The sequence below is a fragment of the Acomys russatus genome, chromosome 30 (assembly GCF_903995435.1).
Source record: "Acomys russatus chromosome 30, mAcoRus1.1, whole genome shotgun sequence".
NCBI classification, from domain to species: Eukaryota; Metazoa; Chordata; class Mammalia; order Rodentia; family Muridae; genus Acomys; species Acomys russatus.
Window position 1 is genome coordinate 38,990,950 of NC_067166.1, and position 19,195 is coordinate 39,010,144.

The 19,195-nt window shown below is 41.1% G+C and overlaps 1 pseudogene; it reads left to right on the plus strand.

Annotated features, from left to right (window-relative positions):
• Window positions 1–1,490: 1,490 nt before the first annotated feature.
• Window positions 1,491–19,195, plus strand: part of LOC127212410 (ATP synthase subunit g, mitochondrial-like) — a 36,200-nt pseudogene continuing 18,495 nt past the window's right edge.

Below are 19,195 nucleotides of genomic sequence, written 5' to 3' on the forward strand. Positions count from 1 at the left end.
GCAAGGCAAGAACCTGGAGGCAGAAACTCACTCAGAGGCTGTGGAGAAATGCTGCCCCTCATCTCTTGCTTTCTTATGGCACCCAGGGCCACCAGTCCAGAAATGGCACTGGCCAGAGTGAGATGGGCACCCCCACATTAATCATCAAGAAAAAATGCACCACAGGCTTACTTAGGTGCCAATCTTATTGGTGCTTTTTCTCAGTTGATGTTCCCTCTTCCAACATGACTCTAGCTTGTGTCAAATTGATGTGAAACTAAGCAGCACAATGTCTATTTTTTTTTCAGTTTTCCCTATTATCTGATAAAAAAAAAAAAATTCCTGTGGCACCAGGAAGTTACCCTAGAGAATGCTGACACTGGGAGGTTAACACAAGAACAAGAGTGAGCACATGTTGTGAGGGAGAAGACGATGCCCAGGGCTAAGTATGTTCTGCCTGGTAAAACAAGACCAGGTGGACAGCACAGCTGGGCTGCCTACACTGCAGCACGACCTCTGCTCTCCATTACCTCCAAAGACTTAGAGGGAGAAATTGCCAACTGTCCTACTTCTTGCGTTGAGTACTTGTTCTTCCTTGACTCCCAAGTCTTACGCATAACTTCTGCTGCTTTTTCTTCTACTCATTTTACCCCCAAACACAGTGCTACCAACACAGCATCCTCAGACAAAATGGAACACTGTTGTCCTGTAATGAAGAGCAACCATCCATTCCTGGACCATTTCCTGGGAAGGGCTATTTTTCTCAGGCTCTGGTCTTACCACCAGGTGGCCTTCCTACTCAGTCTCTGAAAGTCTCCATTTTATTCTGATTTCCAGAATTCCTGTCTTCTTCCTCTCATGTCACTAGCAAGCAACCTAGAAATATCTGTGATTTTTTTTATGCAAGGGAATTTAGTCATCAAAGTCTCCTGGAGTGGTTCTGAGCTCCCTTACGTAACCATGAATAGGCTTTCTTTCCCAGAAATTGATAATATTGTTGTTTGGAAGATTAATGAGATGACAGGATCCGTCCTTTTGAGTGAATCTATTCCTTTCTGTGACAACAGTCAAAGGGAATGTATGCAAACCCATTAATTTCTCTGAACCTCACTTTTCTCACCTCCCTTACATGGTGGTTTTGAAGATTACGTGTGAAAACACTCGCCAAATGGTAGCTGCTACTGTTATTAATCAGAGATCATTGGTATCGGAAAGGAAATTAATGAGGGCAACAGTAAGCAATGTTAGCCAATGTCTACAGCCAGAAGCTGACTCACCAGGCTTTTGTGAGGGTACTGTACTCTAGCATTCTTTTCTTGATTCTGCCGGGTGCCACGTATTCCGGCCAATACAATGTAGAAATATTAAGCAAATCATCACATTTTACAGCTAAAAATATTCTTTCCACCCCCTCTATCCCTCCAGTAACAGTTAGAGATGGCATTTTCTATCTCACCCATGTTGTTTACTTTGTTCTTGCTGAGAGAACAGAGCTGGCCAGGAGCCCAGCGATGTGCTACACGCTTCTGCAATGCATCGCCTGCCATATTTCTGCTCCGAGAATAAACTGCAGTCAGTTTTACAAGGATCTTAGTTTCCCAGTGAAGCAAAGGTAGGTCTATAGATAATCTGAAATCGCTTCAGCTGACAGATGAATAAATATTAATGAAATATCTTTTTCCTAAGAGCCAATGCTAGAGTAAATACCACAAGGTGGACTTGAATCAGATTCCACAGATTGCCCTCTGCCTGCCCCCAAATTATTCCTCACAGCAAAGGGAACCCTGGATTTTTCTGGACAAAACCTGTCCTCCCTTCCCTTCTTCTCTTGCCTCCACTTCTCCCCTCCCTCCCTCCCTCCTCCCTCTGTCTGTTCTGCACTATCCTTCTCTTTTGCATGTCATTTTCCCATGTTACAAGATTATTCAAGTCCTTAAAAACCGGGTGACCTAAGATTATTTCAGTTTTGTCCCAACTGCTACATGCCTTGTGTGCTTAACCTCAGTTATTCTCTCCCAACCACAATGAGACAGATATTATGCCCACTTAGAAGACACAACATTGATGTCCAGAGCAATTCATGCCCTTGAAGATGGCCATACAATTAGTAAGTAAAAAATTAAAAAGGCAAAATTAAAATGTAGGTATGTCCTTTATTGAGTCTTAGACTTTTAACCACAAAATATCTTCTTCCTGTATGTGCCTGTCAGCTCAAAAGGTCACCCCATTTAGGCATGTTCAGTGTGAAATTGCAAACACTCTGAAATACCTAAAACTGAACATTTTCCCAATAAACTGAGAACACTGCAGCATCTCTACTGAACATAACACCGGTTGGTCATTTTCACAAATTTAATAACTTATAGAGGGCTATATGGCAACATATGAGCAATTAAATATTTGTAATGCCCATTGCAACATTTCTTTTTCTGCAAACTCTATCTTCTACCCTCTTTTATGTCAACATCCCTGTTTAGTATCTAAGGTCCTGAGCAATCTGGCTTTAGGTCAATATTTCAGGTTCATTTTCTACTGTGTTCTCACAAGTAAATTACCCTTTGGCCAAGTGAAATGAAAGCACCCCTTAGATAGCATTAGAATTTCTTAATTCATAGTAAAAGAACAAAGTAAATGTTTTTGCAATAAAAAGGATAAAACGGACCTCCATGTGCTAACACTTTATTCAAACTAAGAGGTTTATAATTTTGAAAAACGAAAAATAATCAAGTATTGACAAAGATATAGAGAATTTGGAACTCTGGGGCTTTGCCCCTGAGAATATGAAATGGCACAGACACTGAGAAAAACAATTTGACAGTTTCCCAGAAGTTGAATATGGAACTATTACATGATCCACCAGCTCAGGTCCTAGGCATTTATTCAAGAGAATGGAAAGCAGAGACTCAAAAGATGTTTGTAGACGCATCATCATTTCTCCCAGTGTACAAAAGATAGAAACAACCCAAGTGTCCATCAGCACATGAGCACAGATAAACAAACATGGTGTGCACAAACAATAAGGCATTTGTCCAGCTAATAAAAGGAAGAAATTTGGTTCTTATATAAGTCTCAATGTGGATAAATCTTGAAAATAATATGCTTAAAGAAATAGATCAGACACAGAAGAATAAATACTGCATGTTATGGTTCTATGCATATGAAATATCTAAGATGAGAAAATATATACATACAGGAAGTAAACAGAAGTGACCAAGGTCTCTAAGGAACAGAAAGTATGCATGATTGTTGGCTTTGTTCAACTTGACACTAACCTAGACATGTATGGGAAGAGAGTTTCTTAGCTAGGAAAATGAGTCCCTACGATTGATCTGCAGACAATCCTGTAGTTCATTTTCTTGGTTAATGGTGGGTGTGGGAGGTCCCAGCTCACTCCTGGGCCTGTGGTCCTGAATGATAAAGAAAACAAACAGAAATCTATGGGAGCAAGCCAACAGGCAGGGCTCCTCCGAAGCGCCCTCTTCAGTTCCTGCCTATGGGTTCCTGCCCTGCTTGAGGTCTTGTCCTGACATCCTTAGCAACAGACCGTTACCTGGAAGTGTAAGGTGAACTAAACCTTTTCCTCCCTAAGTTGCTTTTGGTCATGGTCCTTTATAAAACAAACAAAAAACCCTAAGTAACACAAGAGGATTTTGTTCAATAAAACTTTTATGCACAGATAGTGATGATTATATGGCATTTTAAATGTACTTATTAAATTATACACTTAAAATGGGTAGAATTATAAATATTTTTAGTTAAAAGGTAATAGAATATCAGAAGGTTACATAAATATATTTATACATTTATATGTATATGTATATGTAATGATAATAATCAAAAAGCCACCATCTCTAGAGGAAGAAAGGAAGAACTTGAAAGGAGCCGGATGGAAGACAGAGAGGGGGGAATTGACATAATTGTATTTTTGTATTTTAAGTTAAAATTTTAAGTAATAGCAAGGGTGACTCTAGTCCCTGTTTTTTTGTTTTTGTTTTTGTTTTTGTTTTTGTTTTTTTTCTTCTTCTTCTTTTTTAAGGAATTGGCTTGAGATTAAACAGGAAGGGAAAGTGTAGAGCAAGCTCTGGAACCATGGCGGCCCTGGAGACTCGGAGCCATTGTGTCCCCCACAGCTCCCTAAAACATCATGTCCCCCACAGCTTCCAGAAACATCATATCCCCCACAGCTCCTTAAACAATCATGTCCCCACAGCTCCCTGATCCAGCATGTCCCCATAGCTCCCTACCATTGTGTCCCCCACAGCTCCTTGAAGCATCGTGTCCCCCACAACTCCTTAAACCATCATGTCCCCCACAGCTCCCTGAACCATCATGTCCCCCACAGCTCCCTGAACCATTGTGTCCCCCACAGCTCCCTGAACCAGCATGTCCCTCACAGCTCCCTGAACCAGCATGTCCCCACAGCTCCCTGAACCATCATGTCCCCCACAGCTCCCTGAACCATCATGTCCCCCACAGCTCTCTGAACCAGCATGTCCCCCACAGCTCCCTGAACCAGCATGTCCCCACAGCTCCTTGAACCATCATGTCCCCCACAGCTCTCTGAACCAGCATGTCCCCACAGCTCCCTGAACCATCATGTCCCCCACAGCTCCCTGAACCATCGTGTGCCCACAGCTCCCTGAACCAGCATGTCCCCCACAGCTCCCTGAACCAGCATGTCCCCACAGCTCATACAGCCTTTGCATGTTTCTTTCATTCTAACATTCTCCTCACGTTCACTCTCATAAGCTCTCAACTAAGTGAAATCATCCTCGATTGAGAAGCCTTCCTGCCCTGACTAGGGTCACCACTAAGCCATCTATTCCAGCCAGATTTGAGTTAGAATTTTTTTGTTTTGTTTTGTTTTTTGTTTTCTTTTTTGAGACAGGGTTTCTCTGTGTAGCCTTGGCTGTCCTGGGCTCACTTTGTACACCAGGCTGGCCTCAAACTCACAATGATCCACCCGCTCTGCCTCCCGAGTACTGGGATTATAGGCGTGTGCCACCACGCCCAGCCCTAATCTTTAAAATATTTTTCTTAGAGCCACTCTTATTTTGGTAAATGTTTCACTTGTTGCTTTCCTTACTTTCTGTCTGCTCTCTCACTAAAGTATAAGCACTGGAGGTGGAGTGGCAGGCTCTAGCTGTGCATCTGTTACAGGATGACTCCACACAGGAAGACAATGTAATTTGTCATCTCTACAGACTGAATCTTTCTCCACAGCCAATACAATCACAGTCTAATTTGAAAGACAGAAAAAGTGATTCAAGTAATGATATAGGTATCTTTAATGTTGATTGTCTAATTGCACAGTCCCAACATCTGTGTCTTTAAAAACTCTTAGCTACAGGTAATTCATAAGTGCTATGCTCTACAGTGATTGCTTTGGTAATTCTCCCTTTCACGTTTTTTGGGGGAAATCAATGTCTTAGAATTAAATAAAATTATTAAATATAGAATAAAAGTAAGGGCTCAATGTAGGGCGTGTGGGTTTGGATTTTGTTTGTTGTTTGTCAATTTGGCAAAAAGTGGAGTTAACTGGGAAGAGTAAATGGGAAAATTTTTCAACTGAAAAAATAATAGTAATGTCCCAATCAAACTGGGCTTAAATTTATCTGTAGGACAATTTTTAATCAGTGACTGACTAGTAGGAGGACCCAGCCCATGGAGAGCAAGACAGAAAGCACCATTCCTCCATGACTTCGGCATCAGTTCCTGATTCTAGGTTCCTGCCTTGAGTTCCTGCCCTGATGTCCCTGGATGATGAACACTGATGAGGTATACAGTTGAAATAAACCCTTTCTTCCTTAACTGCTTCTGTCAAGGTGTTTATCGCAGCAATAGAAACCCTAACCACGACACTTCAGCTTAGACCTTTTCATCTGATACTTCATTAAGCACTTAGGGAAAGTCATCATTAAGTGCCTAGTAAAACACAGTAAAAGATGCAAACATCTCTTTGCAAATCAAAACCACAATAAAGTACCCATTGGAATGGTTAATAAGATGCTGCTGAGATGGCTCAGCTTTACAGTACCTGTCATGCAAGCGTGAGGCCTAAAGGGAAGCCTCACTTAGTACCACATGAAAGGCAGGCATGACAGACAGCATGTGCCTGTGATGCCAGTTCTGGGAAAGAAGAGACATGAGGGTCCTGGGGCTTGCTGGTCATCTCATCTACTGGAAACTGCAGTATCTAGGTTTAATGGATGACCCTGTCTCAAAAACTAAAGTGCAAGCAACTTAACAAGCCACCTGACATCAACCTTTGGCTTCCACATAAACATACACACATGTACAAATACACACAGATGGGAAAGATTATCTACTAAAGACGGGGGAGATATTTGACCACATCTCCTGGATGGGGAGGCCTGGCAACACTCAGAGGAAGGATAGCAGCCTACCAAGAAGAGACTTGTTACCCTATGAGCATATACAGGGGGAGGAGGTCTCCCTCAGTCACAGTCATAGGGGAGGGGAGTAAGGGGAAAGTGGGAGGGAGGGAGGGAGGAATGGGAGGATACAAGGGATGGGATAACAACTGAGATGTAATATGAATAAATTAATAAAATATATTTTTAAAAATAAATAAAATAAAATAAATAAATAAAGATGAGGGAGGGGCTTGATTGTAGTTCTGCAGTAGAGAGCTTGCCAAGCATGCATGAAGGTTTGATTCTCAGCACCACAGAAAAGAAAGAGGTAAAGAAGACAAGAAGGAAAGAAGGGGAAAGACAGGGAAGGAGAGAAGGAGGGAGAAAGGTAGAGAAAGAAAAGGAACCTGGGCCATATTATTTGTCACTAAAACTCTTAAGTAGAATGAATTACATCATGTGTAGTTAGGAATCGAGTGAAATTAATATTTTGAGAAAGTTATGAAACTGACCATAGCATACTGAGATCAAGTTAATTAATAATAACCACCAAAAATAAACAGCCAAAGCATTTTAATTTTTATGTGTACACTCCCGACAGCGCAGTGACACTGTCCAGAAAGCCCTACCTCACCACGGAGAGCTGAATTTAGACATCCACTCACTCCCACCGGTTTTGCTTTAGTCTATTAGTCAACACTAAAGACTGAAGTGTGCAACCTGGAAGGATCCATAGGGAAGGACATCTCTAGTCAACTTTCACCACTCAGGTTTCAATAAGCCATGAAAAGATTTGTCATATATACCAAACCCAATAGAAACTAACTTCTAAAAGGTGAACTTTCTTTCCATTGAAAGAAAAAATAAGCATTCTTGCTGTTATTAGAGATAATACTCTGCAAACATTTTGCAGTCATTTAAGCTGCAGCCATTTATTAGGAAATCTGAGATTACTCCAGGAGCAAACATAGACATCCCGTGGAGTAAAGACGCTAGGAAAATGCCGTAGAGTTCCACACTGGCATCCCTCACTACTATCAGTACTGTTTTTTTTTTTATTATTATTATTATTCTAAGCACAGGTGATGGTAGCACATGCCTTTAATTCCAGAACTAAGAAGGCAGAGCAGGCAAATCTCTGTGAGTTAGAGGCCAGCTTGGTCTACAAAGTGAGTTCCAGGACAGCCAGACTACACAGAGAAACCCTGTCTCAAAGATTGATTCTAAATGCCTTTTTTTTTTTACAAAGGTATTTATTTTATTAGAAAACAAAACAGAATCTGATGTTCAGCAAGTAAATGTTCAGATAACTGCCATTTCTGGTACTAGAAGGAGTTGCTTTCTTTTTCTTCACTTATTTCTATGCTACCTTTGACAAGTGGCAATTACTCCTGTCATAAAAACATACAGAACAAATTATATTGGCATAAATAAATTAAGAACCATTTTGCTCACAGTAATGAATTTTAAAAATGCATTTATCTCTAGGCATTGCCTTTCTAGGTCTGGTAATATGACTATGAAGGGAGTGTCTTAGGTGTTATCCTACAAGAATAGAAAGAAAACAGAAGGATCAGCACACACACATGCACATACGCACATGCATGCACACACACACACACACACACACACACACACACACACACACACACACACACACATTCAGAAGGTGGGAAACCTGTATGACTCCTAACAGACTTTGCCTCAAAAACCCTGAATCCTAATCATACACTGAAGGGCTGGTTGACATCACAGCAGCTGCCAAAGGGTCAAGAATAAATAGCATCAGGCATCATTGGCACAAAAGAAGTCACTCAAATAACAGGAAGGCTATGGGAAAGTGTGCTGAAGTCAGGGCCCTGATCCTAAGTCCCCATTCTGCAAGGGCCAGTGGCTGTCCCTCCCCATACTAGCGAAAGACTACAGGTTAAATCTTTGAACTCAGACTTTGAACAGAGGGACACAAAGCACAGTGAAAGCCAAGCCCATATGTGGACAAACAGTAAAGAAACAGTGTGAATGTGCTGAAAATTTAGGACCTAAGCCCACTTCTGTCCAGTGGATAAAGTATGGCAGTCAAAAGATCAGAGAATTTTCTAATGACTCAGCCAACCAGAAGAGAGACCCAGAGCTCCCTTTTTGTCCCCTTTCTCAAGCCCTGTGGCTGCTTGCCAGGAAGCACCACCTACTCCTGCATCCCTCACGCTGGCTTGAGACTCACCGGATTCGAATCCTCTTCCCACCAGGAGCTCTCTAGCTACCACACATGACTCAGAGCCTTACAGCTGACTGCCTAGAACCACACAGTAGCCCTGTCCGTCCCTGAGATGGGAAAGCCATCCCTACTGCTGAGGGAAACTTGTTTCAAACACCCAGGGGATCACTGACCAACCATCCAGCCTAATTAATAAGCCCCAAGTCCCGGTGAGAGACTGTCCCACAGAACAAAGTGAAGGGCTATGGAGATGCAGCAATAGACAGAGTGTTTGCCCTGTACGCATGCGCAAGACCTAGAGTTTGGGTTCCCAGAACACATGTAAAAGCAGGCAGGTATAGTAGCCACTTGGACTCCCAGCAGGTGGAGGGCAGAGATGGGGGAGGCAAGCTAGACAGCTGGGCAAGTCATTATCAGTGAGAGACCCTGCCTCAACAAATAAAGTGGTGAGCCATCGAGGAAAACACCTAAAGTTAATTTTGGACCTCTGTACACATGTGCGTATACGTGCACACACATATGTGATAATATATACATATCGCAGCATATTACACAAAAAATTAAAATGATACATGCGGTAAGCAGCGTGTGAGGAAGGATACTGACAGTTAACCTCTGACCTTCACACACATGCAGATGCATGTGCGCGTGCGCGCGCGCACACACACACACACACAGACACACACACACACAGAGAGAGAGAGAGGGATGGTGGGGAGATAATTAGGAGTACTTAGGTTTGAATTAATTATTGTGGAAGTTTTGATGTATATGTAAACATGTTTTGGTTCCAATCCCAGGTGTCGGATATGGGGGCTGCTCCAGTTTGTCCACAGCTGATCACTGCCTCATGAGAGGGCATATGATATTTGTCAGCTGGGAACTGCCTCATGTGGCGGGGGGATTGTCTTTGCCAGTGGGAGTAAATGCCAGAGAGAGACTGGAGACTCCGAGAAGGAAGAAGGCTGCTGGTGCCTCCTCTGCTGCTCCTGGTTGCTGTTGGTCAGTGTGACAAAAAGTTGGGGATATCCTGAAATGAGGATTGGACTTGATCCAGGAACCTTACAAACCTAAACAGCAGGAAGCGGCTAAGAAAAACTATGCTCCCTCTCCCCACTAACCTTCTTTCTCTCCTACCTGGTTATGGGGTGTTAAAGGGATTGAGGTGAAGAAGGGAGAAAGAGATATAAGAAACTTAAAATAAAAATAGATTTTAAAATATGCCTACGGTTAACAGAAAGCCAACCAAATAAATGATATAAAAATATAATTAACTCTAGAGAAATTTAAGGGAAATGTAACCAAATTATATCATGTGGTTTATCTGTGAACAGCACTGACTTCGTCACAGTAACATTAACACTGGACAATGAAAAAAAAAAAAAACGACTGGACAATAATCTAACTAGAACAACAAGAGAAATGTGTGGGTTGAGTGTGTAGAGTGTGAAAATTTTTGAGAAGGGGTAGCTGAAATAGAACTGATCCATGGTCTTTTATAGTAGTGAAAACTTAGCAAATAAGTTGCTTAAAAATTATACGGCAACTTAAAGCAACCAGGGAGAAAGATGTGGCCCTGGTGGTAACTGGCAACAGAATGGATGAAGGTAAGATGGAATGGGAGTTTCCTGACAACTCCTGAGACACCTGCTGATAGTTTATAGTGTGTCTGTATATAATTTTGATTTCTAAAACATCAAAATAATTTAAAATAAAATAATATTTAAAAGCCTTATGAATACCTATTTACGACTAGGTATCACCTAAATGTTATCACCTTAGCTACCGTTTTGCCGAACTCCGCGATTTACTTACAAGAACACTGACTAGGAGTTTAAATCAAGGATGGCCTAAATAGAACCCACAGGCTCTTGTCTACTTGGGGCAATATCCTTATATAGGCCTATACATTTACTCAATGAATTTCTAAAGGCCAACACATAACTGCTGAGAAATTAATGTAACTCACTATCGTAAATATATACTAGTTTTTAATAATCTGTTTGCACTCTCTATCTTTCATCCCATTAGATTAAAACATGCACACACACACACACATACACACACACACACACAAACACACACACACACGTGCACACACACACGCACACCATCTACACAGCCACAGGTTGAGCATGTGAATGAATAGGACACATGATTCATCTCTGACATTTCTTAAATCAATGCTGAGAAAAGAGCTCCGACTTCTTTTCAGGCTGCGACCCCACCAGGCAACTTCTCCATAGCCTTCATAACAATCCAAACAGTTATCACCTTATAGTGAGTAAGCTGATACCCAAGCAGATTAGATAACCTAACCACAAACATACGACTAGCACACAATGGCTTCAAGCATTCCTGATTCCTGTTTCCCTGTTGTGGCCACCTCACTGTAATTAGAGCTATTTGTACAGTGTTTTATATCCTATGCATTCATTTCTACTTGAGCAGTTGTAGTGCCCTAGAGCTAGGGACACAGATCCCCTGCACCACTCTCAGTCTATATGGCCTTGGATGGCTCTATACCATGTGACCCAGACCTGGCGAACCAAAGCACAGCCTCACCCTTTGCTTATAACTGTCCAGGGACAACCCGTGACTTGTGCTTTGCCTCCCAGTGATGCAGGAACTTCTCTGGGGCTATTGGAAAACTTCTTGTTCTCTCTGCCTAGGATGTGTCTGCAGGAGTGTGAGAGGGTGGCTCTTGTAGTCAGCTTCTCAGCCAGTATGACAATTCCCATGCAAAAGCCTCAGTAGAAGAAAACAATTAGGGAATCGAACTCCCTTGATATGGTGAAAGATGACGCCTTCATCTCAGTGACACTAGACTGAGCTGTAGGTCCCAAAACACGACCGGGTTTACTGACAAGCCTGTGTATCCCGTAGGCACTAACAATGATATAAATGTGGGATATATTTAGTAAGTTTCTACTGAAAATGTCATTCAAGCCCTGGATACAGAATTATCCCTCAGGGTTGTGATTACATGGACTGGTAAGTTTCTCATCTCAGCGAAGGCACTCAAAGTCTGTCACTAGCAATTAGGGTCCTACCTGAGGAGCCATCCCTCTAAGGAAACCCACCCTTCTCATGACTCACCAAATAGTTAAACCCCTTCCTAGAGAAACTATACATCATTAACTAACACAGTAACCCACCTTTTAAAAATATCACTGTGCATTTGGCTGACTTGATTCAAAAGAACAGTATTCCCTTCACCAGTTGCTGTGGACAAGTAACCCAGTCATAGCTCATGTCCACAGTAGGAGTTTCACATCCCCAGGAGACTGTTGGAGATGTAGATATTAGGCGATAGGACGGCTCAACAGTTTATGTCATTTAGATGACTGACAGCAACAGAAGAGAAAGCATAGAGCAAGGTAGGCAGCTACCTGTGATGAGGGCGGGGCGAAGGATAAAACTGACCTCACTCTAAGGCAAAGCAAAATTCCTCGGGTCCTCCTGACTGAAGCCAATTTTGCAAACTGGTGCCGAGGCCCCAGGAAGTTAGACTGCTGCCCTCAAGCACACACAGGAACCCAGATCTTGAGAAAAGCAACCCAGGACTGTAAAGCAAGCAAAGGGCTTTAAGGAAAATTTAGATCTCGTGGATACTACAGGAAAATTTGCCATCACAGGGCTCTAAAGTAAAGGCTCTAGGGTGGTGGTTTCCAACCTACTGCTGCGACAGCCCTTCACTACAGCTCCTCATCTTGTGGTGAACCCCAAACATAACATTATTTAGTTGCTGCTTCATAAATGTAATTTTGCTACTGTTATGAATCATAATGTAAATATCAAATAAGTAGAATAAATGATATCTGAACCCCAAAGGGGTTTTTAAAAACCCTGATTTAAGCAAAGGGATGTCAGACCCTTAATCCAAAAGCATCTGTAAAGGTCATACAGATTTGCCCTGATGGTGGAGTCTCTTCACAGCAATAGAACAAAACAAAAGTAAACTACTCTGTTTGCTACTTTCAACTGATAGCATTGTTATTTTTCTTTAATTGTCAAATAAATAATACCATTTTTTTTCTTTAATTGGAAAATCAGTAATGCTTTTAGATTAACCAGATCTTTCATTTGGGTCTCTTATCAGAATATTGAGTAGCAATTTTATAACCCAGACAGTTTACAGACACAACCAAAAAAGCCTACTCAAAAGTGTTCATTAGCTCATGGTCAGAGGAAAGAATTTTTTTTCTGTCTAAAAATATTTTTCTTTATGTTGAATTTTTCTGAAGGAAAGTTAAAGCATTTGCATTGTTATAGAGGAAGAAAAGGAGAAAGGCACTAAAATCAGGGCAGTGGAGGATAAAGAGACAAAGATGAGTGAGTCAGTTAGTCAAAGCAATGTATTGCCCTTCCACATCTCTTTCCCCGGCATTCCGTCCTCCTGTGGCACTTCACCAAGGCCATCAACTTTCACTCTTGTCCTGTGCCCTCAGGCCCCTTCACTCTTTAACAGATTCCTCAATCACTTCCTTGACCTTATTCTTTTGTTTTGCTATTGCTCTTTGAGAATTTCATACAATGCACTTCGTTCCCATTCACCCTTTCTCTTCCAACCGCTCCCAGATCCTCCCATTCTCTTCGTGCCCAGTTTTGTATCCTCTTTTAAAAAGGAAGTCCAACTTGTGCTGCCCATATATTCTTGGATGTGTGTCCTTCCATTTGAATATGGTAGACTTATCAGGAGCTGTACTCTTGGAGAAAACTGACTCTCCCTCTCACAGTAAATATCAGTTGCCAGTATCTTTTCAGTTAGAGGTGGGACTTCCTACCCGTCACCCATCTCAACATCAGGCTTTGGTGTGGCTTGACCTTGCACAGGTTTTGTGTGTGCTGTCTTAACTGTTGTAAGTTCACATGTTCATCTGCCCTGTTGTATCCCCCATCACTTCTTTCTGATACGCTCTTTCCAGACCCTTTCTTCAAAAATTCCTGAGCCTTGGAAGAGGGTATTTGATGCAGACGTCTCACATAGGGATGAGTATCCTGAAGCCTCTTATTCTCACTTGGTCAAATGTGGGTCTTTATTAGTCACCATCTACTGCAAACTGAAGTTTCTCTGATGAATTAAGAGATGCAGTAATCTTTGGATATAACGAGAAATCATTAGAAATTGGCTTAATACAATGTCTGTTTAGTGAAATAATGGTATCAGTCTATGACCTGCCTAGCCATAGGTTCTTGGCTTGATAATGGTGCCAGATATAGAATTAATCTTAAGAAGCAGGACTTAAGTGAAATTAGAAAATAGATGGCTATTCTCACGATGTTTGTCCCACTATTGCCTCAATGAAAATGTCTTTTGAGGTCAGTCCTCATTGCAGTTTGCAGGGGTCACAGCTAGGTATGACTGATGACTGCTTTTCTTTTCTGAATGTATTCACAGAACCTTCTAGCATGATGAAAGCTAGCCAGTAGGGAGGAAGCTTCTAGGTTCCTCACCAGCTTCATTTCTCTATGTTTTATGATGCAAGCATGTGCTATGTATCTTTAATAATAGGATTTTACCATCAAGCTCTAGGAGCTGGGAAGGAAAGGACATTAATGACACCATGATTTTAGTCCTGTACACTTCACCCCAAGCTTTTTATTCTCTGGAACTGCAAAATAATAAATGAGCATTTTTGTAAGCTACTAAGATTTTGTTAACTTATTACATCAGAGGTAATAAATACAATTTCCATCTTCAGATGACTCCTCCATGTGTGCTAGGAAGACTTTACACAAAACAATTAGTTCCTTGTCATTTTGCATGTGCATGAAACTGTACTTCCATAAGTGGGCTGTATTTATTGTTCCTTGCTTCTGGACAGGGCCGCATTGCTTTCTTTAACTAATACAACAAGAAAGTGGTACTGCTCCAATTCTGGACCTGGAAGTTAGGAAGCTTCTGCTTCCTCCCTCCTTAAAGCCTGCTACTGTGCATACACTATGACTCCTCTCAGAGCACTGCTCTATAAAGGAGCCCATCAGAGCACAGAGTACATGTCAAGGTCATAAATAATAAATAATATGCTGCTTTCTTTAGCAACTAAGTCTTGGGTAGTTTGTTGTCAAGCAGTGGGTAACTATAACAAAAGTGCTTCCTACTTGCCACTATTCAGTTTCTCCTCTTCTTCCTTTACCTATTTGAAGATGATCTTAACTTTTACTTCAAAAAAAAATGATCCCCACATTTTTCTCTTGACAGTATGAAGATGTCATCCATCAGAGGAACTTTAAAGCTGTAGACATGGATGTTATCCTGAATCGCATATGAGGACGATTCAGTTTCGTGAATCCTTAGGAGAAAACTAATAAACAAGAGAAACAACAGGGGACACAATGATGCCGTGGGAAGGTCTCAGTTCATTGTCACTCACTTTGAGGCTGGGAGGAGCTTCCGAACAGAAGAGATTGGTGGCCTACGCTTTCAGACTAAGCAAAGAAACAGGTTCTCCCCTACAGCCTCCAGAAAAGGTGCAGCTTGCCGGATCTTTATTTCTACTCAGTGAGGCCTGTACCAGCCAGATTTATGCTCCACAGAAATATAAAATATTTGGAATAAGCTGACAGCATGTAAAGGCAGTAAAAGAAGACTAACACAGCTGCACCCAGATGTGCTGGAGGAAGAGCCACAAGAAAATCAATTCAGGGTCCGCCTGGGCAATATAGCAAGATCCTTCATCAAAAAAGACACTACAGCAAGATAAATAGGAAGAGAGGGATGGAGAGGGAAGGGCAGAGAGATAAACAAGAGGAGTAATGGAGAGCAAGGGAGGAATGAACGAAGATTAAAAGGTTTAAATCTCGGCCATCCGATAGGTCTTTGGGAAAATGACCCTCTCTGTTCCTGTTTCTTATTATGCAAAATGAAAATAGTAGTGTGATCAAAATGAGAATTAAATGGGATAAAACTCATTATACAGGGAGATCCAAGAAGGCAGCGCTGAACACACACCTTGTTTGATCAACAGGATAACAGTGACTGTACAGTGACCTAAGGACCAAAATGAGAACTACAAAACACCAGTTCTGGTGATACCCAGGTGAGAGGGGTCCACAGTGTGTGGAGCACAGGTAGATCTGGCCTTAGGCTAACCAGCTTATCCACAGAAAATCCCCTAGGTCCCTGCAGACATAGGCTTGTACTCCAAGGACTAGCCACATGCCTGGTGGGCACCCAGCTTCTGATCTCTGGGGCTCAGTGAAAGATGTGTCTGAAAAAAAAAACAGCATCAGGAGCTTCTATCCCAGAGGAGACCCCACAGCATGGAACACAAGTTGATCAGATCACAGGTCACCCTGCCAATCCACAGAAAGTTCTCCTGTCCATGCAGGCATGGAGTGCACTCCAAGGACTAGCCATCTCGCTCCTAGCAGATGCATAGTTTCTGACATCCCAGGTTCAGATGGAGCTGTGGGCTACCAAAATACCAGCACTGGCCATTGTCCTCTGCCCTGAGGAAGCAAGTGGGCACAGTGAAGCCGCACTTTGCTCAGATATCTTTCAGCCTGCTCCCTAGCTGCCAGGCATAGCTGCAGCACAAACAAGAAGCAGAGACAGCGAATTCAGCAGAGGTGATTTGGAATGGGCACAGGGAAAAAGTCCCATTGTCCTCCACCCAGAGGAAGCAAGCAAGCCCACAGGAGCCGCTCTCTACTCAGATATCTTTCCACCTTATCCCCCTAGCTGCCTGACCTACCTGGGTCATAAACTGGGAGCCAACAAAGACAGTGAACTCAGCAGAAGTGAGTAGGTCACAGGACTGAAGGCCTATTCTCTATACTTACACCCAAACTCTGTGACCACCAGAGATCACCAAACCTGCTAGCACTAGAGACAGCACGATGGGAAGAAGGCATCATAATAACACAAGCAACAATTCCCAGGGCCATTTGATATGACCAGAAGCCATCACTCCCACTACCACAACAAGCCCTGAAGATACTGTCACACCCAACACACAAGAGAAAGATTTCAAACTTGAGGTTATGAAAATGACAGAGGCCTTAAATGAGGAAAATAAATCCCTCAAACTAGAACAGGAACACAAAAAAAAAAAAAAAAAAAGAGATGAAAGAATTGAACAAATCACTTAAAGAAACTAGTGAAAGACAGGAAACTACAATCAAACAGGAGAAGGAAATGAATAAAAGGTTTCAAGACCTGAAAATGGAGAGAGAAGCAATAAAGAAAACATAATTTGAGACCATCCTGAAAATGGGAAACCTAGGGAAGAGGACAGGAACTATAGACATGAGCATCAACAACAGAATACAAGAAATGAGAGACAGAATCTCTGGGGTAGAAGATATGACTGAAGAGATGCATACAACAGTCAAAGAAAATCTTAAATCTAAAAAGCTCCTGGCACAGAACATCCAAAAAATCTGGGACACTGTGAAAAGAGCAAACCTAAGAATAATAGGAATAGAAGAAAAAGAAGACTCCCAGCTCCAAGGCCCAGAAAATATTTTCAACAAATCATATAAGAAAACTTCTCTAACCTAAAGAAAGAAAGGCCCATAAATATACAAGAAGCCTACAGAACTCTAAAGACATTAGACCAAAAAAGAAAATACTCCTTCCATATAATAATCAAAACACTAAACATACAGAACAAAGAAAGAATATTAAAAGGTACAAAAGAAAAATGCTAAGTCACATATAAAATCAAACCCATCAGGATTACACCTGATTTCTCAACAGAGACTATAAAAGCCATAAGGGCATGGAAGGATATTATGCAGACACTAACAGACTAAAGATGTTAACCCAGACTACTATACCCAGCAAAACTTTAAATCACCCTAGATGGAGAAAACAAGATATTCCACAATAAAACCAAGCTTAAACAGTACGTAGGCACAAATCTAGCCCTACAGAAGATACTAGAAGGAAATCTCCCACCCAAAGAGGCTAACTTTACCCAGAAAATAAAAAGAAATAAATAATCCCACATCCACAAAACCAAAAGAAGGGAAACACACACACACTCTGTCTACCATCACCAAAATGAAAAAGGAACCAATAACCACTGGTCATTAATATATCTCAACATCAATGGCCTCAGTTCCCCAATAAAACAACACAGGCGAACAGAATGGATGTGAAAACAGGCTTCATCATTACACTGCATACAAGAAACACACCTCAGCAATAAAGACAGACATTACCTCACAGTAAAGGGTTGGAAAACTGTATTCCAAGCAAACAGACCCAAGGAACATGCTGGAATAGCGATTTTAGTATATAATGAAATAGACTTTCTACCAAAACTAATCAAAAGAGATGGGGAAGGACATTTCATACTCATCATAGGAAAATACACCAAGATCTTCAATTCTGAACATCTATGCCCCAAATACAGGAGTACCCACATTCATAAAAGAAATGCTACTAAAGCTTACATCACACATAGTACCCCACACATTAATAGTTGGAGACTTCAACACTCAACTTTCGTCAGCAGACAGATCATCAAAACAGAAATTAAATGGATAAACAATGAAACTAACAGATTTCATTAATCAAATGACCTAACTGATATCTACAGAACATTTTACCCAAACACAAAAGAATACACATTCTCTCAGCAGTTCATGGAACCCTCTCCAAAACTGACCATATACTTGGTCACAAAGCAAACCTCAACAGATACAAGAAAATTGAAATAAGCTTTTATATGTTATTAGACCATTATGGATTAAAGCTGGAACTCAACAACAACAGAAACAACGGAAAGCCTATAAACTCATGGAAACTGAACAACTCCCTACTCAGTGACCTCTGGGCAAGGGAAGAAATTAAAAAATAATTTAAAATGTCCTATATTTCAGTGAAAATGAAGGCACAACATACCCAAACTTTTGGGACACAATTTAAAATCAGTGATAAGAGGAAAGTTCATAGCACTAAGTGTCTTTATAAAGAAATTTGGGGAATCCCATACTAGCAACTTAGCAACATACTTGAAAGCTCTAGAACAAAAAGAAAAAGACACACTAAAGAGAAGTAGATGTCTGTAAATAATCAAACTCAGGGCTGAAATCAATATATTAGAAATAAAGAGAACAATTCAAAGAATCAAACAAAAAAAAACCCAGAGTTGGTTCTTTGAGAAAAATCAACAAGATAGATAAACCCTTATCCAAACTAACTAAAAGGCAGAGGAAGAGTATTCATATCAACAAAATCAGAAATAAAAAGTGAGACATAATTACAGACACCAAGGAAATCCAAAGAATCAAAAGCCTATATACTACATATTCAAAAATTAAATGAAATGGATAGTTTTCTTGATAGCTACCAATTACCAAAATTGAATCAAGATCATGTAAACAAATTGAAGAGTTCTATATCTCCTAAGGAAATAGAGACAGTCATCAAAAGTCTCTCAACCAAAAGTAGCCCAGGCCACATGGTTTCAGTGCTGAATTCTACCAGACCTTCTGAGAAGAGCTAATATGAATTATTTTCAAACTACTCTATGAAATAGAATCTGAAAAAATACCAAACTCATTGTATGAGGCTACAGTCACCTTGATACCTAAACAACAGAAAGACTCAACCAAGAAAGAGAATTTTAGACCAATTTCTTTTATGAACATTGATGCAAAAATACTC